Genomic DNA, 21,581 nt, shown 5'->3' on the forward strand with positions numbered 1-21,581 from the left:
GCTAATTTTGTCCTAAAACTTGCATTTATAAAAACAAACTTTTATAAAACCTGAAACCTAAGGAAATGCTGTGTGCTATTTTTAAATTCCAGTTGTTTGCAAGCTGATAAATACCCTCTGGCAATACCTGACTTCCCACACAGCAGCAACTTGAAGCTACATTAAACAATATAATCAAAATTAAAACTGCTTCTGTTGCTTTTCATTGACTTCGTTGCTTGACACTGACCAAAATATCATTACTTGAGTTTTCATTGCGTAGGCAGCATCAGGCTGTATGCCTACAGTCAGCAGCAGAGGCAACAGAAGCCCTCTCTGGTGTAGTGGCACGTAGGCCAGCTCTGAAAGCAGCATTCAAGGTGTTTGAGTCGCTTTGGCGCCTACGGTTTGGGAACCCTCTGCTGGATACTGTTCTTAATAAATCTGATATGCTATGGTGTCTCTCATGCCCTTATAACAAATAAGATTTCATTCAAAGTGCAAGGTACTATTCTGCTCCCAGGTTATGCTACCATAAGTTCCCATTCATGAACACCCTCCCTACCTTTTGTGATGTCACTTGAGCTTGCTTTTCCGAATGCTTCTGCTCTTTTCTAATGCAGTATAAATGGTATAAATGAGAAAAAGGTTTTCTGTTTCCTATAATCACTCCAGTTGAGAAAAGCACCAAGTTCTGAATGGAATCGAAAAGCAGCTGATCAGTTTTGGGCACATGAGGCTGAGTAGGGAAATCAGGGCGGTTCTTCCCGCCCCCCTCCCCTTCTAAGCGTGGATTAAATGGCACTTTGTAAATAAGAACTGGGTGAATTGTGTGCCAGGTCACGTCCCGCCTACATCCTCGCCAGCGGTAATAATTTCGGAAAGATTTAGCGCACACATTAAAGGGTTCACGGAAGCGGTCCAGAGCGCTTCTAACGGCTTGGATCTAATTAGTCATTCAAGTTGTTTCTTTTTAAATAAGACTCAGAGGAGTGCGGGGCGGGGCGTTTCTCTCCCACCGGAGGAGCTCTTCCCGAGGCGGCGGGCAAGGCCGGGCGCGAGGAGCGCTCCCCGGTCGTTGATCCCCTCAGGCCGTTGTGGGTGCTGCGGACCCCCGACAAGCCCTCTCTGCCGGCGCCCCCTCGCACTTCGCGAGGGGCGAAGCCGCGCCCTCGGAACGGGGCGACTGAGGGAGCCATCGCTCCCCCGGCTCCGAGGCTCTCGCAAGGCCGGTGCGGGATCAGCTCCGCGCCTCGCCCCCTCCCCCGAGCACCGCGTGCTGCAGCCTGCCCTGTCCCAGCCGCTTAAGGCCGGCTCGCGGGCTCAGCGCCGGCTTAGCCGGGGGCTCCTGTCCCCGCGGCTCTGTCCCCGCGTCCCCTCAGGGACCGCTCCCCACCTGGCCGCCGGGCGCCGCCCGTGACGTCATGGAAACACCCCCTTCCCCCGCCCCAACGGCCGGGGAGGGAGGGTGGGAATAACGCCTCCTTAGCACGGAGGGGGGGAGGGAAGTGAACGGGCGCTTCTCATTGGTCAGCGCGGCTGCCAATCGAGCGCGACGGTCCCGCCCCCGATCCCTCTCGTGGACGTTCCCCAGAACCCGAGGCGAGCAGAGGTGTCGCTCCGTGCGCCCCCGCCGGGACTGGCGCAGGTAGAGCGGCTCTTTATGGTTGCGGTTTTCGCTCCCGCCCGATTCCTTCTTCCCTCCTTCCTGCTGTCTGCAGGGCGCCGCTGCCCGGGGACCATGGCGGGGGCGCCCGGTGGGCTGTAGCTCAGCCGGCGGCAGGTCGGCCGGCAGCTGGTGAGGAGCTCAGGTGGGTGTTCGGGTGGGGCTGGCGGCCGCAGGGCCGCTTCCCTGCCGCGCCGTAGGGCCGGGGCAGCGGGGAGGGGGCGGTGTGGCGCGGTGTAGCCCCCGGGGGGCGGGTGTTGGTTGAGGCCCCCCTAGCTGAGGCGCCGCGGCGTGCCGGTGGTCTGCGGGGCGGGCCGGTGCCCTCCGGCGAACTCGGCACGCGAGAACAGTGGCTTCTTCCCACACAAAAGGCATCTTTCTCGCCCGGGTCGCAGCGAGAGCCCCGAGGGCTGCCCGCCGGGGCGCGGGCGGGCGGGCGGCTGCTGCCGGCGCAGCGCCTTAGCCCCCGCGCCTCCCGCCTGCCCCGCCGAGCCGAGACCCTCTCCGGTCACCTCCTGCGGCCCTCGGGGTCCCCGGCCCCGCTGTTACAGCCCCGCGCGGCTGTTCCGGAGCGGCAGCCAACTTCAGCAGCTTTCCCTGCTTCGGGAGAGTGCTGCTGGGGGCTGCTCGTCATCTATTTAACTCCCGGTGTGCTCCCTGTGGCACCGAGACAGAGCGAGTTCCAGGTTAGCTTGATACACCGGGCAGCTGCTTCCCAAACGTAACCTCCCGGGCGGAGAGGTGGCTTTCCCTGGAGGGAGTGGGCAGGGGCAGGTCTCCCCGCTTGCTGCGTGCTCCGGGGAATCGAGCAGGCAGCCGGCTGGCTGTTAAATGTAACTTCAGAAATCTTGGGCACGTTTGCAAAGCCGTCACTCTTGTCTAAATCTGTGGTTCTCTGTGCTTGTGTAAAATAAAAAAATGCCACCGTTATTTTTGTTTTTTTTTTCTTCTTGCCCACATCTTCAAGAAAATAGGTTAATTAAATCCAGTCACTTCAGTTTCCAGGTTGATTTAATTTCCATTTGAGGACAAATTAGACAATATGAGCATTTAAATACTCTGTTACTTGAAAACTTGTTTGGTATAGTTCACTGGCAGTGAGGTACTATTCACTGACACTTCCTGATTTATTTTTACTAGGAGGATATCTGGAATGGCTAGAGAAAAGGGCGTTTAATAATTTTAGTTCTTCCTTGTAAGGTAATTTGTCTGCCTTACATTTTTGTTCTAGGCCTCTAATGATGGTAACAGTGTTCTTCCTTCTCTGCTTTCTCGAGAAGGGATACAAGGAACAGCTGGTTGTTGCTTCATCCCTTGACTTTCATTGATTAGTCATGGAGTTCAGAATATTTCACTCAACTTAATTGCAACAGAGCTTGTAAGTCCGGTTTGGGTATTTAAAGCAAGTGTTTTCATGGACATTTTCTGTAAAGCCCTGGGTAACAACAGTTTTAATTTCCATGAACTTCGTTTTTTATTGTTGAAAATTTAAAAAAAAAAAAAAAATCCTGAGTAATACTCCCTAGTCTGTGCTCCCAATAGATTAAGCTAAATATTTTCCACTGTGGCTCCTAGTCCATTTACAAAGCAACAGCATTCACGATTCTTTATTCTCTTTTTCTTTACTCTGATATCCCCCTCCCCACACGCTGTGTTAGGCCCATTTATGTCCCCTCTTCTAATTTTGTATAGTATCTGGGTTTGCATGCAGGAGAGGTGGGAGGGGAGTTTTAGGGATTGGAGATGCTCTTTGTGTATGAGTGTGCATGTGTGTGCGCTGAGCAGTTGTGGTTGGGCTGAAATTGCTAGCATGTTCACCAAGGACAGGAAATGATGGTGAGACTCAGCTGGAGTTTGCTTATTGCAACACTGGATGTGTGGCTAGCTCATTCCCTTTTGCAAATGTAAGTATACTGTATTTTATACAAAACCTTACTTTTTTTTTTCTTTTTTAGTAGCTGTGTGTATGTCACCATAAAGAATTGGGTCTAGTTCAAACAGCATCTATTGTAAATAGATGCATGTCAGCCTAACGGCCTTTCCTTCATTTGCTGCATTCTGTAGGTCTTGTTACATGCTGCGTAGAAAGTAGAGTGAAACAGGGCATTATTCTGGCAGTCTCGGATCTTACGGTTTCTAGTTGTAAAACTGAGTTTTCAGTTGCTACAAACAGTGCTCTTAGCTACAAAATGAGAAAAGCCTTCCTATTGAAAAGGTAATTCATATATAAATTGCTAATATATTTTAGGCTTAAATTTGGTTTTCATTTCAAAAAATGCAGTGATGAATGAGGCAGCAGAATGAATATGTGACTGCAGTCATGGGGTACTTTTTTATACGTCAGAAGCAGCATAGTATCTATATCAGCATATTTTGATCATATTTAAGTCAACAGAAATTTCTCAATTGATTTCAGCTATATTAAGATTTGGCTCGCCAAAGGCGCAAAGTTTTGCTGGTAAAAAGGCTAGGGGATAGATACTGTGATACCCCACTACTAAGGTAGCCAAGGAAACTTCTAGGAGAATCTAATTGCCTTTTCCTGTATCAAGTTTCAGATAATAGGATGCAGATATTGTGAGATCTGACAAACAACTCTCCAGACTGGGACTAATGTGTTTCTGTTACCAAATTTACCCAGCTCTGCTCTTTGAGATGCTGGATTTTTATGTCTGTCTTCTGCCTTTGTGGTTGTGTTCAAGCAGTATACTTTGGGGGACAGACATTGTTTTTGGTCTCCTGCAGCTGTCACTTGTGGTACAAGTACATAAATCCTTGAATATTGTGCCTGGAAATACATGTTTCATTGCTTTAGTTTCTCGTTTATCTGAAGGACAAGGAGGTTTTGTGTATGTAACCTTTCCTCTTGTGGGTACTTGTCCTTTTTCTGCTAACATAAAATACATCTCCTTGATGTTAATTTCTAATTACCTTAGAGCGAAGTTTGCTGTCTGTCTTCAAGGTAGAGTGATGTGGGTGTTGATGGTAATGAATATGACAAGCTAGGTAAAGTTGGAAACATAAAAGCTAAGAAAAGCACAGCTGTGGGTCTAATTCTGGGAGGCAGGATATCCGTAACTCCTTCTTTCAATCTGTTTTAGCTTGTTGCTCATGCAAAGTTCTTGAAGCTGCTTGTGACTTTCACGTAGTGCATAAGTTCAGAAATAGCAGATTCTATTATATATGAAGTTACGACATCAGTTAACAGGGTGTTTGAGTAGTGGTTTTGGAGTTCTGTCAATATGAAACTCCTGGCACATTGTTGCAAGTTGCTTGAAACACTTTAAAAAAAAAAAGTCCAGAACAGCCTCAGTGGAGGAAGAAATTGGAAAACTTGCACAAATTCTTTCTGATTTTTCTGTATTCAGGTATCCCAACTGAGATAATTGTTAAATGATTAGAGTTATTTTTTAAATACGAATTCAATGACAATTCTGGTACCTGCCTTGTTAGTAAAAGCAGTGAGTACTCTGAGAAGTGCTAGCTGAGACCGAGAAACGCATTCGGTCAGTTCAGCCCAGTGCAGCTCAGCCTCTACTGCCGTGCCTGTCTGGTGTGCCAGCACAGCACTGACTCAGTGTGAGCTCCTTAGGGTAGAAGTCACGTGTTAGTGTGTAGCACTAAACATGGCAGTGCTTAATCCTATTTCAGTGTTTGGGCGCTCCATGATGCTAACCACAAAAGTAAAGAAATACAGTTGAGCTGCTTTTGATGTGGAAGGTGCTAAGCAATTTTTGCAATGCCTATTTGCTAATGATTCACAGTCTTTGGATGAAGGCTATTCTAGACATGGCTCTTGAATCTTTTTCTGTGGAAAATAAGTATTGATAAGCATGACTTGACAGGAATCCCTGTTATGTGCAACACGGTGAGAACTGACTTTCACTGACCTCTAAGCCCTAAGCTGAAGTAGCGCATTGAGAATTGCTATGAGTTTCTAGCTCTTAGAGAGATCTCCAAACTTACTAATTGTTTATCTGTCTGTAAGACAGCCTGACATAAAGATAGTGGCTGCCTAATAGCATCTGGTAAGTCACAGGAGGAAGGCTGCAGATACAATTCTTTATGTGCCTCTATGCGTTGCTTTTCAATTTTCTAATGGTTTAGACTGAACTTGAAAAATACTTCCTTTGAAGTCACTGAATAGCATATTAGCCAAGCTCTGCATTCCTTGTCTGACCAGGAGGTGTATATATATCTGTGTTTCTAGATTTCTCACTTTCAAGTCCCGCTGTTAAATTACAAGTACTTGAACTGAAGATTCCCTCTTTAGTCTTTAAGTTGTGGGGTTTTGATTGCCAACCTAAATATGATTCAGCCAACACAGCTGCTGCCATGTCAACACTTAATTATTTCCTTCTGGACACTTTCTTTGGTGCTTATGTTAACATGGATGTGCAAACAAATCTCTCTTTCTTCTGCCTTCCAATGTAATGCATGAATTGGGAATTAAGGAGATTTTTCTTTTGATTCATCTTTCCCTAGTAGCAACTTTTTAAGTGATAGCTTCAGATGCTGCGTGCATGTTGGTTGAGCTAAAACCTAAAAAACCGTCACAGCAAAAACATGGTAGCATGTCGTGCTGCAGTTGTCATGCAGTACTTGTATTTAACTGCTGTTCTTAGAATGAAGATGGTAACAATACAAAATAGTAAACGTGAGAAACTAATCCTTGTTTGTACCAGTGTTTATAACTATTCTGTGTTTACTGTAATGATACCTGTTGGATTTTGGTAATGACTTTTTATTGCCATTAGAAAAACCTGAAGCATTGGGCTTGCTGGCCATCCGGTGTATCCTCTGATGAATGTTTTTAGGAAAGAAGTCTGAAATGTTTCCCTGGCTGAATGTAGTTGTACTCTTCCCTCATGTTAATTTCTGCCAATTCTGTTATTACTGCTTATGATGATACTGCAGAGTCCATTATCACAAGTGTCATCTCTTATCTGTTGTGGCAATCACTTAGGTCACTTTTAGGTCACCTCTGTCTGATCTGACTTATGACCCTTTTTCCTGTGATTCTGGAGGCTTTTCCTGGTCGCAGCATATGCGTTGTTACTGTTCTGATTTTAGTCTGTTCCATTTTCATATAGTTGCTGGTGAAAATGAATGAAACTCCTGGTCTTAATGGTTCCGATAAAGAACAACTGTGTGGGTATAGTCCATTTGCCTTACCTGTTTACTTTCTGCCTGGAGAGTAGCTGAAACCACAGAAGAGACAATTTCTGAACAGCTTGTCAATCACCAACAGAACCGTGTGTGCAGGAGACTTTATCCTTCTCAGTGCACAAGCCCATCTGTGCCACTGTTAATTCTGCTTGTTACAGAAGCTTAAGTCCTGCCCTTCAAGTTCTCACACGAGCAGAGTAGGATATAGGTCTCTGGCACTACTTTCTTCCATCTTGCCAACTACTCACTTTAAAAAAATTTTGTTGCAATGTCTCCCTCTTCTCCAAGATAATTGCTTTGTCAGTGTGTCTAGAAAAATAGCCTTGAGGACGGATAGAGAGAGTTTTTCTTATACTCTTAGTTCCCCAAGTGAAATGTACAATTCTTATTTTTACAGAACTTTTGCTGTCCTGTCTGCAGTGGCAACAGATGGCTTTGAAACCAGCCTTGATAAGTTTCATTGTCAAAAGGGTTCTGCTGCTGCCTCAGGCTGTGAAGCATAATAGCAGTGTCTCCCCGGAACACGATGCAGAACGTGTCTTGCTCATACTGGCACCTGGGACTACACTGGCTGCAACTGTATTGCTAGAAAAGAAGCTTGTTTAATAGTCTTATAAAATACTGTATTCTGAAGGAGAGTAAATGGTTCTATCATTTCTTTCTATATCCCTTGCTTGTGACAAATACAAGTGCTGAGATCCCCTAGACAAAGCTTTGACAGCATAAACTGTGAATTTAAGTGCAACTTATAATGGGGGGGGAGGAGGTTTCGCTATGAATGTGGTTCAGTCGTTGACTGTCTCGTATACCTTAAAAAAAGAAACAGCAAGTGTCTGTTAATCTTCTGTAGTACTGCTTGAGCACTTCAAAATAATGAAGTGTAAATTGTCAGTAGCAATGGGGATCCCAAAGACATGCTAGTGTTTACTGTCTGTATAGTGGGGAGCTGATGAAGCTAACTCCAAAGGATATGGGCTACTGAGTCTTTACTAGCTTGTTAAGATGACTGTGGTAGGAGTTTGTGGTGGCTTTCGCAGGTTCCCTCCCTGATACTTTGCTGCTTGCCAAAGGCAGGCAGGCTGGTACTTGCTGAGAGATACCTTTCTACAATTTGGTAACTGTGTGGGGTTCCCCCCCCACAATTCGATGTATCTGCGTCTGTGTAGCTCAGTGGCACATGATCTGTCAGTTCTTGGGAGCTACGCAGCCATTTAGGTAGCAGATGTTCTAAGAACTTGCTAGTCCATTTTTTAGCAATAATTTCACCACCCCAAAAGAAGCAGGCCGCCTAGCATGCATCAGGCTATTTGGAGCTGGCATTACTGCTGAAAGATTGCAGGTCTTTGCTTTTTAAATAAGCAATAATGGAACAAAGAAACAAAAAATAATAAGCAAAAGGTGTCATGACTACGCCTGAAGATAAGATTTATCCCTAAATTTTTTTTCGCTAGTAAGTAAGAGTGATTAATAAGACTCTGTGGTCTACCCTGGTGCTGTCATGTCCTGGAAACTTCTCAGAACTGCATCTTACTTGCTGTTACTGATAAATAGGATTAGTTGAATCGCTCAGAACAGCCATGTTTTGTTTTCTTAAAAGATAACATTCTGATAATAGTTTTGTCACTTGTTAAGATAGTGACAGGACCAGAGGCAACGGGCACTGAAACACAGGAGGTTCCCTTTGAACATCAGGAAGTGTTTTTTTCACTGTGAGTGTGATCGAGCGCTGGCACAAGTTGCCTGCAGATGTTGTGGAGTCTCCCTCCTTGGAGATATTCAAAAGCTGTCTGGACATGGTCCTGGGCAACTGGCTCCAGGTGGCCCTGCTTGAGCAGGGGGGATGGACCAGATGACCTCCAGAGGTCCCTTCCAACCTCAACTGTTCTGTGATAATTCTACTAGTGTATTTTGAAGTTTAATGTAGTGCAACTCTGCTCTTCAAATTCTGTTAGATCTAGAAATGACTTTGGAAAAGCCAGTATTGTGGTTTAACCTCAGTCGGCAACTGAGTACCACACAGCTGCTCGCTCACTCCTGCTCCCCCCCTCCCACCCCGGTGGGATGGGGGAGAGAATTGGAAGAGCACAAGTGAGAAAAAACTCATGGGTTGAGATAAAAACAGTTTAATAATTGAAATAAAATAATAATAGTAATAATAATGTAATAATAATAATAATACACAAAGCAAGTGATGCACAGTGCAATTGCTTACCACCTACTGACTGATGCCCAGCCAGTCACCGAGCAGCGGCCCCCCCGGCCAGCTTTCCCCAGTTTATGTACTGAGCATGACGTCACATGGTATGGAATGTCCCTTTGGCCAGTTTGGGTCAGCTGTCCTGGCTGTGCCCCCTCCCAGCTTCTTGTGCACCCCCAGCCTTCTCAGTCGGTAGAGCATGGGAAGCTGAAAAGTCCTTGACTAATTAATGTAGGCATTACCTAGCAACAACTAAAACATCGGTGTGTTACCAACATTGTTCTCATCCTAAATCCAAAACACAGCACTGTACCAGCTACTAGGAAGGAAATCAACTATCCCTGCCGAAACCAGGACAGCCAGTCAGAGTCCTGGTGTTCTTTTCCAGTCTTGCCTGGGCCTTAACTGAGTCAATAAGCAACCTTGTGGCTGGGATACAGGTCATCTTTTATACAGCAGGGTGCAACCATTGTTGGAATAGGCTTCTTATGGAGGATTGGTGATATCTGTCTGACAGAACTTGACTTCTAGAAATAGAACTAGAACTAATGGGGTTTGCTAATTTGCTGACACTAAGGTCAGATAACAAGCAATTTGTATGTAAAGAGAGGAGAATCTAGGCTAAATCTAGTCCTGTTATTGAACTCTAGTAACAACTGTGTTGGAAAAGAAGAGTTGATATTTCTTGTTTGTTTTCTGATTAAGGTTGAACAATGGAAGGAAAAGAATTTAGGTGTTGGTCTACAGGACTTTGTCATGTGTTGGCAAGAAAGCTACTGTTTTTTAAGAAGTGAATTCAGTAGGTGTATCCTTACTAGCATCAGCAAATACTGTTTACTGAATAAAATGATGGACAGCTAAGATGTATCATGGATGCTTATTTGCCTACCACTGTGGTATCTTTACCACTGCTAGGCTGAGTGGGCACCCAGCTGGGTTTAGGTTCCTGGGCTGGGTATGAGGTGCTGTTTTGCCATGTTATTCTTAACCTTCCATTCAAAAAACAGATCTAAAGTGAAATGAAATCTAAATCTTGGGTGTTGAGCAAAATATTGGGCCAAAGTATTATGATTGATTCTTGTCTTACTTAACTGAATGGTACAGGTAACTTTTTACTGAGTGACCTAGCTAGGAAGTAACAATTCAAAGCTTTTACACTACTGCCACAGCTGCTGAAATACAGGAAGTATAAACCCCATTCATTCTTTCCTGTTGTTAAAAAAAGGTGATATCACTGAGTTCATCTGCAGATTTGTTACTGTCCTTCAAATCCACCTATCTCATCTGCAAGGCATTAAAACCAGAAGCACTCAATATTATGATAACCTTATAAAACTAAGGCTCACTTAGTGAATATCTCCTAGAGCTTAGAGAATCTCAAATTGTTGAGAAAGCAGTTCCCTGTCTCAGTGGGGGGAAGTTCTCCTATTGTGAATAAATAAAGTTCTTGCCTTTTAGCTGATGTCCAGTTTGTTTTGTTGAAACAAGCTTTTTAACATCCTATTTCTTAGAATAAGAATAAAATGCACTGCTGAAATCATGTTGTTTCATTCAATTCACTGAAATAAATATGAAACTTCATTTCAGATTTGGAGATGTTAGAATTTTCCACAGGATAGCTGAATCATAGGCTTCTCTTCACACACACACTTCATTTCACAGCTTATTTTTCTATATATAATAGTATATTGTAGTGTACTCTCTGAAGTTCAGCAAGATCAACGCTTCCAGTTGAAAATCAACAACAGAGGCATTGTCAGGATGTCACTTTGGCAGACGAGACTTACTGTTTGTTTGCTTGTTTTTTTTTAAAAGAAAAAGGTAGGGGGGAAGCATTGTCAGGCTTTCACAAAATGGAGTATTTGATAAGGGTGACTTGTAAAATTAATTTTTTTCCTTTATTGCAGGAACACTTAAGTATACAAGGTCACTTTCTTCTGCCATGTCATATGCATGCAATTGCTGGTGTACTGAAGACCCCTTACTGGTGATAATCTTACATTTTAAAAGATCAAATTTCAAGTAATGGGACACCACTGAGTATTTTTAAATGCATACAAGATCATTGTTTTCATCAGGCAGGCTTTAATAATCTGCTTTTAGTCCTAGTTGATTAGTTTAAGCTGAGCAGGGAAGATGCAACCTCCCACTTATTTCTTACTGTATTGTCAGCCATCTCTTTATTTTTAAACAAGTGGCTTCCTTAATTTCATAGTAATTCAGTGGTAGAACAGTGGCTGTATCTCAGTATCATGAAGTGACTGAGTGTTCTTACTTTGGGAAACATTTGTGGGGCTTCTCTGTGGTGATGACTGCTTCCTACTTGAAGAGGCTTAGGAAATCTTGGTTTCTGAGGCATGGCTTGGTATTTGAAAACATCCACATTTTCTGAACTGTGGATGCTGTTTCAGTCTTGATAATCCAGACATAATGACAGTTCACATTGAACTACCAAATGTTCCTCGCCAAATGAGCTTGCATTATTTACTTTAATATGACTAGAATGCATGGTCAGCATAAATGCACCCTCTATTCAGTGCAGGATGAGAGTTGTTTGCTTCTAGTCTTCTGAAATTAAACTATTAAATAGTTCAGTGTGCAGAGCCCTTCTGCAAAAGGATCATCTTTGCTTGCTGTTAAGTGAATTTTATGTTCTAAACCAAAAAAGTTTGTCCCTTGAATATTAGGAAGATGTAATGCCTTTCTCACTATGGCCTGTCTCCCAGCACTCGGATCTTGCAGAACTTGAATCGTTGAGGGATTTTAATTCTTGGTATCATTACTCAACAGTCCGCAAGTGCATTGCCACTCGATCCACCTTGCGATGGGTTACTTAAGAAGAGAGAAGGTGTAGGCTGTGCATCTGTTGTGCGTTATTTTATCAATAAAATCATATCTTCTATATTAGCCTAGCCTAATGCACTTACAGCTGAGAGGAAGAGTGGTATTTGGTAAGGGAACTATGGATGAAGGGCGGGAAAACAGTTTTTTGTATATTAGGGTACGCAACTAATTCTCACTTCTTATTCTGTTTGACCAAACTGCTTTTTTACTTCTCTGTGGTTCTTTTTGGCCCTTGAAAATAATGGGGATGTTCTGAGTAAATACAGGCGAGTCATCTTATGAAACTTTTCTGCCCAGTCTGTGAATGCCACTGAAACATTTGCATGCAAGAATGTTTTGTGGAATGTAGGAGGAGGGCAAACAAATCACAAGGCATAGATTGACTAGATTTGTGCTTGGATTGGCTTTGTTGAAGCAGGGAATTGAAGAAAACTGTCCTGATCCCCTAATTCCTCCCTGCACTGAGATTCTGAAATGCTTGTTTCTGTGTGTCAGAGTTCCAGAACTCTGGAAACTGCAGTCATCGTCTTTGGAAAGTCATGGGCATGCAAAGTACTGACATCAAATCAAGAAGAAAATATCAGTAAATTTCTTTGTCAGAATTGATGTAGTAGAAGCTACATACGTCTGGTAGCCTAAACATGTACTAAAAAGTACAGTTTCCTTCATCTGCCACTTTTTGAAATTAATATTCCTTAAAAAAAAAAAACACCACCAAACCTTTGTTCACAAAAGAAATACATATAAGTGAGTAAAGCTGAAGTAATTTCTTTTTATTAATGGAAACTTTAGAGTATTAAGGCAAGGTCAGTTTGCAGCCCAGGTTAAATCAGCAATAGTAACATTGATAAGTGGTATGTAAAGACTTCCTTGCCGAAAGTGGCTGTACTGACACATCATGGGACTGGAAGAGAGTTCCTGGATATTCATGTTCAATGTTTGTTGCAATCAATAGATTTGTATATTCCCGTTTGTAAAGTGGCCAAGCATTGTCTTAAAACAGTCAGAGCTTTGTCCCCAGGTGTCCCATTAACAAATTATTTCAAAACTTCCCTGCTTTGGCTAAAACTTTATTCTAGGATTCTGGCTAAATGTATCCATGACCAGTTTGTACACCTGGCTAAAACTGGTATTTTCTGTCAGTGTTTGTAAGAGCATCTGCATTCCCTCTGAGCCTTTGTAAACTGGTTAACTTTTTGCTCTGTTCACATTGGAGAGACTCTCCCTTTCCCCCAGTCAGTCTAGGGGACTTGCATTTAGAGATGCAGAGAATCTTGTGATGTGGCTGACTGGGTACGCTCATGGTATTCACTTCAAGACAATATTCTGCTGTGAATCTTCCTTGCATAAGCTTACAGTGATCTCGGGTGTGTCTTAGGTGCTATTTTTTGTTTCCTGACCAGATTAGATGCTGGCACTGCCTTACACAATGACTTTTTTTTAATGCCTCCCTATATGTCTCTGTAGGAAATGCCTTACTTCATGTCAAAGGGTAGCTTTTTTTCTCTTTTCAGACCTTCATCAAATTGGTGATGGAGTGAGTGTGTAATCAGCTCATACATGTGAGTACCTTCCCCTCCTTGCTCACTTCCAGCTGTCATAGCAGAACTTCTGCTTGTCTTACTCCTTGGGTCCTGACCTTGCCTTCAGGACTGACAAACTGTATTCCCCATCACCGTTTTTGTTCACGTGGTTCCCCTCACCTGGTGTTCTAGTCATTCGGTCCATCAGAGGTGCCTCTATACCTTGTCAGCAGCAACTTCTATTAGACACCTCAATTCCCTTGCCACTAATAGGACTGTTAAATAAAACTAGCCCCAAGATAATTCTTGGCAACGTCTTCCAGTGATCCGTGTCCAGCCTGATATTTTGTTACCGTCTTCTGTGGTCAGTTACTTATCACTTTGCAATTATTCCACTAAATAAGATCATTGGAAGCTTTTATTTTTTTTTATGCAGCTGTTGTCAGGTCCGGATGAGATCTACAGACTTCCTTTGTCTTTTCTTATTTTTATTAAAAAAAAAAATCTGTTACCATTGACTTTGGTATTTCCTTCTGACTGACTTAATCTGAAGTCTTGCGTGTTACTGATTGCAGTAGGGCTGATTTCCCTTTTCTCCCCTCGCCTCCAACTCTAAAGACAGGTATTCTGTTTGCTCTCCTGCCATCATGGAGTATCTCCCACTGTGTTTTTGTCTGCTTAAAAAGTATAGATTATGGTTTTTAAATGTTTATATTGGCTAGAGGTGAAGTAGGCACAATAATTTGAGAATGCATGAAAGTTTTATTTGCAACTATATGTACAATTTAATCTCCCTTTTCTTTCAGAAATCTGTAGCAGTATCATCTGGTTTCCTAACTCATGCTCAGGAAGTTGTTACTTTTGATTCAATGTTGGTTGTGACAGCTTCCAGGCCTGTTTCGCAGTAGACATCTTGTCTTTGTTTCTTTACTAAGAAATTTTCACTGCCAGGTTACTACTTCACTTAGTTTTGATGTGTTGTTGAAGAACTTTGTTTTTAATATCTTTAAAATAAATTTTTGAAAGTTTTAACTTTATTCCTGTACTTTAACATGAGGTGCAACTTCTTTAATCAACTCCTTCCCTGTCTTTTTGGGAGGGGTGGGGAAGCTATTTATCTAGTTAGGCCTATTTCATCTTGCAAGTTGTCTACTGCACACTGCATCCCATGAGGCATTTCCAGATTCATTTCTGCACATTTAATGAAGCAGCAGCTCAGCATTATCAATTCAGAGAGTCTGAATTCCTCAGTCTACCTGACTACTTAAACTAGTTCCTTTTGCTTATTACTCACTTGAGTCAGAGAAGTTAATCTCCTGTAATGCCCAATTCACCATCATATTTTTCATTGTAATAAAATAAAATCTGCACCAAGGCTGGTTTCTTGGAATCTCCTGCGGACTCCCAGCACTCTGAGCAGGACTGTCCCTTTTTTAAAGTGCTTTTTTTGGACCCAAATGGATTCTGTTCACTCTTTTAGTGGTGTGTTTGTTTTTTTTAATCTATCACAGTTTTAAGTGGTGTAGGTATGTACTGCACCTACTTCTACTGGCTTTTCTGAATAGCATGTACGTTTCAGTATGTGTTTTAGCCACTAAGACTGTTGTCCCTGTGATATCTAGCCTTGTATACCTAATTCAAGTTTATCAGTTTTGTAGTATAGGCCTCTTTCTTTTAAGTACACAAATACTTCATAATGTTTTATCTGGTCATGCCTGTTTACCAGGGCAGACTACTTGTTTGCCTGACCCCTGTTCTCATCTGTGTTAGGACTTTCAGTCCTTTATGAAAGGACCAGAGATAAGAGTCCTTCTTGGCCACATCCTCATTTTCCTTTGCTAGTGCAGTGAGGTTAGATGTGGAGATTGTGTGGGTGCCCAACAACTTTCACTTCTCACTTTCATTTGTAAATCCCTTCTTGGGTGTGTCACCTTGTCCTAGAGTGTCAAGGTACCTTGTCTCATGAATGAGACTCTGAATACTCCAGTGTTTCACCCATCTTTTATCTTCTTTATTTTAATGCCTCTTTATCAAATCCCTTGAGATATAGCTGGATTCATTGTTTGAAGTCCTACCATACAAATAATCTTCAGATTCTGCACACACACCCTTCCCCCCCCTCCCCCCCCCCCCCCCCCCCCCCGTTCTTTGACTGTAACTTAAGTAACCTTGAACACCCAGAAAGAATATAGCTTCAGATCAGCAGGGGAATACATAAAGTGTAAGGAGGAAGGGGAAGGGCTGATGTATGTGAATAATTTGATCAGATTGTGAAAGCACTCACTTAAATGTGACTTTATTTATATCTATATCAAAACATAAACCCCCCCCTCAAGTTGTATTTAATATATATTTAACTGAAAATGTTTATATATAATTTTCTTTCCCCGTAAAGTCACAGATAGAGTAGTAGCTGTTGCCAGAGTTTTTTCAGCAGCTATTGCTGCAGCTGATGCAATTTTGCAGGCCACCAGGTGTAGAGAAAAGCATCTGGTAAATAAATAGATTCTGAAATTTGCAGACATCATAACTGGCCACATCTATTTCTTTTCTTCTGCAGGAAAAATTCTCTGAATAAACTTACTGTGAATAGGTTGCAGCTTCTGCAGGACTGTATGTATTTATTCTGGTGGATCCTGGAGGATGGTATATATTTACTCTGATGGATCTTGTTGTTTTAACATAATTGCTTTTTAATTAATGCTTCCATGAAAGTTTTGTGAATGTTTAGACCTCAACTGTCCTGATCTGAGGCTGATGATGCTTTTTTTTTTTTGTGGGTTTCTGTGTATACATGTGACACTAAGAGGAAAAGAAGGGGTTATACTTACATAGGTGTTCTAATTTTGGAGAGGAGAGTAAAATCTCTCCAGTATTGCTGGTGGCAAGAAAATAAATCACCTTCTTCTGGTATCTTTTTCTCTCCTGCTAATCCCCAGATCCAGATTTAGTGGACAGTCACGTAATGCTACTGTAGCTGCATGCTTACTTTCCCAGACTAATGCCGCGGTTGCTTTGGCTGGTCTCCACTGTTCTTCCATCCTTCTGCTTGTGTGGGGTTTTCTACTAATTTCTTAAAAGGCAGCCTGTGGTATGTCTCTACGCAGTGAACCTTACATGATGGTTTTAAATGTGGGGAGAGGTTGTTTGGTACTCAAGACTTGTGCAGCCACACCTGGCAGGCTGCCCTGCCCTGCCTGTATCTGGTTGCTGCTGCCTGAGAGCAGAACAGGTGAACTAAGAGCAGCCCTGTGGAGTTCTAGGTCACTCAGCTCTGATTCATGACAGTTAACACGTAGCATTAAGAGTATATTTATCCATAGTAGATGCATGATGTTGTGTGTGGGTTTTTTTGAAAACATTGATCTGTACTAAATAGGCTGTTGTGATTAGCAGAGTTTTAAAGTAAAAATGCCTTCTGTAAGTGTGACAGATCTAGTATACTTAGTGCCTCCAGTATTCATCCCTATTTTTGATGCTATTTATCCACATTTTGGTCTGTTACTTCAGAAGAAAAAAAAATCTTAATGACAATGGGCGTCATGATTCTGTGCTTTATCAGAAATGGATAAGTGAAGTCTGTCTACACCTGCACTGACAGTAGGGAGCTTTCTGGCTCTTCATAAAAATTAAGAGTTCAGCTCAGTAAAGAAAAGAGAAGATGGATGAAACCACAGAGAAAATAGGTAGAGGGCACAAGCCAGGAGAGGAAGAGTGGGGGAAAGGGGGTTTGGAGGCATGGCCTGAGGGAAAGCGGAAAGACTGTCATTGCAGCAGTGGCTTTTTTTAAATTTATTTTTAATTTAACTCCCAGAATTGTAGAAAAAGTGCGGGCACTTCAATTACATAATGACCTCTAAAATGAAGGTGAACAGAAATGCTGAATCTGTAGAACACATTTCTAGCTGTCAGCCAAATTTTCTGCGTGAAACCCATTATCAACTCAGAGGGAAACTAAAGCCTGCTACATAAAACTTTTCATTAAATTTTTGGAAGTCCTTATTGGGTACAAGAAGGCAGAAGAGAGAACTTGTTTCATGCCTTTATTGGGGTGCTGCAGTCTCTGCTGCCATAGCAGATTTTGGACCCCCTCGTGTATGTGATGCCAGTACAACAGCTGCAGGGAAGGGTCAGGCTGTATGTGCGTGCAGGAGACTCGCTCTTCCTCCCCTACTGTGCCTAGCTGGGTGGCACAGGAAGAAGCATGTGGGTACCAGGACAGCTTGCTGGTAAAGGCAACATCTTGACTTGAAACACGGGGTGAGCAAGATTCAGTACAGTCTGCTAATTAAACAACGAAATGGCTTAGTTTGAAAAGGAGTGGGTATGCATGCTTCCGTCACCTGCTTTAGCTGGAACCAGAGTGGTGGAACAGGAAAGCAATTGGTCTCTTGAAAACAGGAGTTCTGAATGAGTGTTGGAGACTCTAACTTAATCCTCTTAATGGTTTGCTTCCTGCTTCTCTGTGGTAACATGCAACTGTGTATGCCTGTGTGCTTTTTCTAACGGGAAGATTTTTCTCTGCTTGAAAGACAGAAAAGCTGAGGGGGAGCTATTAAATTCTGAAAGCTATATTTAGCTCAGAGCAATTAAAGCTAGCACTATATAATGACACTTGTAACTAGCTTATCCATCGTGCAAACTGTAAGATTTTTAATGTTTGGTTTCAGTAAGACTTGGTATTACTGGCAGCTTTTGCTCACATGCATCAAACTCTGAATTTTAGAAGGTGTCTGTTGCAGGTTGTTTTGGGCAAGTCACTTGCTTTCTTACCGTTCCCTGTCACTTTGTTCCTAGTTCCATTTTCAGTGTAAATCGGCATAATCCTCTGCTTCCAAAAGGGGTAGTTCTGCTCTTCCCTCCTGTCTGCAGCTGCCTGATTTGTTCTTTTCATCTCCTATATGCTGGCAGCATGTTCATGCAATGAACTGGTTCAGCAAACATTGTGGCTAAAAATCTGGCTTTTTTCCTGGTTAATTATTAACTGGATTCATTTCCCCCTCTCATTCCACTCTGTAGGTGTGTTCCTACTGGTTTTAGTAGGAATTGCAGCAGAAATAAATGGCTAACTTTGAGAAGGGAGAGAATTGGCTGGTTCCTCCCCAAGGGTTTAGGTCTGCCTGCTGCAGATTTACATCAAATTACACTCTGTTGCCAGATTAGGTCTTTGCTGCACTCCTGGTAGGCTCTTCCAGAAATACTTAGAAATATGTAGCTTCTTTGGGACTAATACAGTACAAAACAGCTTAATGAATTGTTGTAGAGTTGTTACAAGGTCAATTATTGCATGTTCATTCTTTTTTTTTTCCTTGGGTACCAAATAATTAATTTCCTCCATTCTGCATTAAATGAGCATCCCTCTATGATACTCACATGAGCTGTAGTCACCCACTGTGAGATATGTTTATTGCTCAATTTATCCTTCTATTCCAATGTTTCAGACTCTAGAATTTTTCTAATGTCTGTTTGTGAGTATGTCTGTATAAATGTGGATTATTTTTTTTATTTCACAAGCACAAAAAGTTATAAATCAATCAACAGTGCAGTTAAGCTGGTCTGGATTTCCCAGATGACTTTAGGAAGTGTACACCTGTATTGCAAAATATTCAGAAACAAAACATCATATGGGTGCATCCCTATGCTCACTGATCAGACTAGATCACTGCAGCACAGTGGTTTGGGGAGCAATGGGGAACATAGGACCTTTTCTGGACCAGCAAGTTGTGGCAAAAACTTCATTTTGGGAGGAGGAAGACTTGCTGTGTGTGTAAAAATGTGGAAAGATTGTGGAACAACAAAAGCATCAGTTGGCTTTATGGGGTGACTAAGTGGTTGGTACAAGCCTCAGCTCCCTGACTGACTTCTTGGATACCTTTAGAAACATCATTCAAGGTGAAGACCCCTGCGTTTGTCTTGTCCTAGGTGGCATGGAGTTCATGAATTCTGCAGTTGTGAAGACAAGGCCAAACTCTTACAGAGGGGACTGCACAATAAAGTGGAAAATTCTGGATATTGTTTTGGGTGACTCTTAGCTAAATAAGGCTTTGAGATTGAAATGGTGGAAATGGCAACTCCCCTTTCCTGTCCTTCAATCTGTGGAGTTGCTGCATAAGGTCTTACCTTGTGGGCTGTGTTGAAAAGCTCAATTATTTTTCTTAATTTTGGGATAGTGATTATTTTTTTTTTTAAGCCATCATGCATTTTGGAAGTTAGCACCAACCTGCTGATGGCCTAATGTGCCTAGTGAGGGAGAATGCTTAGGTTGTGTTCCCTTGTATGTGTCACTTCCCTTTAGGGTCCCTCTAGGGTCCCTGCTATTTCAATGTAATATGTAATATACTCCTGATAACTAGCATAATTGTCTCTAACCTATATCAGATGTCTTTTTTCCTATTTCTCTTACATTGTTCATGTAAATAACACAAAGAATTAAAGGCACTATTTTTCAGAGCTAGGCATTTTTATTTATTTTTTTCAAAGGCTCATCATAAGGTGATTTTGTTGCCTTAACCATGAGAATTTTTCAGTATATGATTAATTGGAAGTTTTAAATGTAGAACAGCTTAATTTCTGAGTTACTGGAGAAAAAACGCCAGCCATAGATTTGGGAAAGTCTGAGTAATAAAATTGTAAAGCTGGTTCATCATTCAAATATGTTATTATTTCAGCTGCATCTGCCCACTGCATGCTCCTACAGGCTAAAAATGTCAATAGACTCTTACATTAATAGCTATTTTAGGTCTCTAATCTTAAAAGGCAGCACAAATGAAAGAACCTTAGATTAATATAAAATATCAAAGTTAACACATCAAGTGTTCTTTCTTGCTCTAGTTTTAAAAACTTCCACTCTTAATATTTGGATTATTATTAAAAATACACAAGTTCATACATTAAAAAAAATCTAATCCTAAAGTTAGATCACAGATGTTTAGACTTCAAACCAGCTGGGGCTGGTGGCATTTTCAGGAATGTAACAAATAGAAGAAGCAAGGAGTTGAGTGTAAACATGAAATTAGGAGTTATTAAATGTAGACAACTGATAAGAGAAGGCAAAAGTATTGCTCAAAACTCAGTGAGTTGAAAACAGGGAAAAGGATTTCCTTTTTCCTTGGAAAATATGCAAACACTTTAAGAAAAATACTAAATAAGGGCAGTAATGTCAATAATGCAAGACATGCAGAAGAATTTAGTTCCATTACTGAAATGAAGCTGTGTGGTCTATTGACAGCATATAGAATTAATAACTAAGAGAAATGTTAAATTATAACTGCTAAAGCTATTATTTTAAGAAAAACCCACAAACTACACAGTGGATAACAGTTTTGAATCTCGGGTACAAATAATTTGAGGAATTCTGTTTCTCATATTGATCCTGAAGAAAGATCAGGAAAGCCTCAGAGCACCAGAGGAAGCTTAATGATGTGCTAGTTTTCATAAAAAATAAATGATATGTGGTACCCAGACACTGGTTCATCTGGTGTTGATTACAGACTTTAGGAAAGATTATTGTCAAGCTGATACGGGAACTGACTCAGTGCAACAGAAATTCAAATCTAATAATTGGAATGAAGCACCATACAGTCTATGAATATAGAGGCTAAACTGTTGATGTGCTCAATTTGGGCTAAAAAGGATCAAACTTTGTCATAAGCCATTTCTGTTTGGTAGTGTTCATACTGTACAGAGAAGTCCTGCAGGCTGCTAAAACTATAAAATTGGATTGTCTTCAGAGAAAGTGTATTTGACTAAATGTCAAAACTGCATGTTGGTTGCTTCAAAGCAACAGTTGAATAGTGATATGAGTTTGTCAGAGTAGTACCCCCGGCACCTCTTTCTATGCAGGATTCTTTTTTTTTTTTTTTTTTTTTTTTGTGCTGACAAGGTTTCAGTGGGTTCCCTATACCCTCAGTAGAGTTACACGCTTGTGCAGAATTCTGGATCCTTGGGGCAAGAAAGATTTCTGTTACAAAATGCATTGCTCAGTGTGTTAGTAGACTAAAACTTAGTTGCTTAGTGATACAGGAGAACATTGCTAACCTGAACTTCTAATACATATCTTTCAGGAGAGGAAGATCTAGCTGTAGATGCAGTATTATAGGGAAATACTTTTTGGGGGGAACCCACAAAAAAAACAAGGTAGAAAATTTTCCAGATACTCATATATTGTAATCCCCTCCCTCGTGCTTCCCGGGCACGAAAGGAC

General features: G+C 41.8%; 1 protein-coding gene across 10 annotated transcripts in view; it reads left to right on the top strand.

The window, feature by feature from the left end:
* Window positions 1-1,570: 1,570 nt before the first annotated feature.
* Window positions 1,571-21,581, top strand: part of OSBPL3 (oxysterol binding protein like 3) — a 100,512-nt gene continuing 80,501 nt past the window's right edge. For 5 of the 10 annotated variants that reach the window (XR_012994719.1, XM_076331311.1, XM_076331319.1 and 2 more), the window contains exon 1: window positions 1,571-1,790. The gene's annotated coding sequence lies outside the window, so the exon portion shown is untranslated. Of the gene's footprint in view, window positions 1,791-13,380; window positions 13,418-21,345; window positions 21,515-21,581 lie in introns of those variants that run through there. The other 5 variants (XM_076331312.1, XM_076331313.1, XM_076331315.1 and 2 more) reach the window with 5 other exon arrangements.

Source organism: Aptenodytes patagonicus, chromosome 2 (genome assembly GCF_965638725.1).
Source record: "Aptenodytes patagonicus chromosome 2, bAptPat1.pri.cur, whole genome shotgun sequence".
NCBI classification, from domain to species: domain Eukaryota; kingdom Metazoa; phylum Chordata; class Aves; order Sphenisciformes; family Spheniscidae; genus Aptenodytes; species Aptenodytes patagonicus.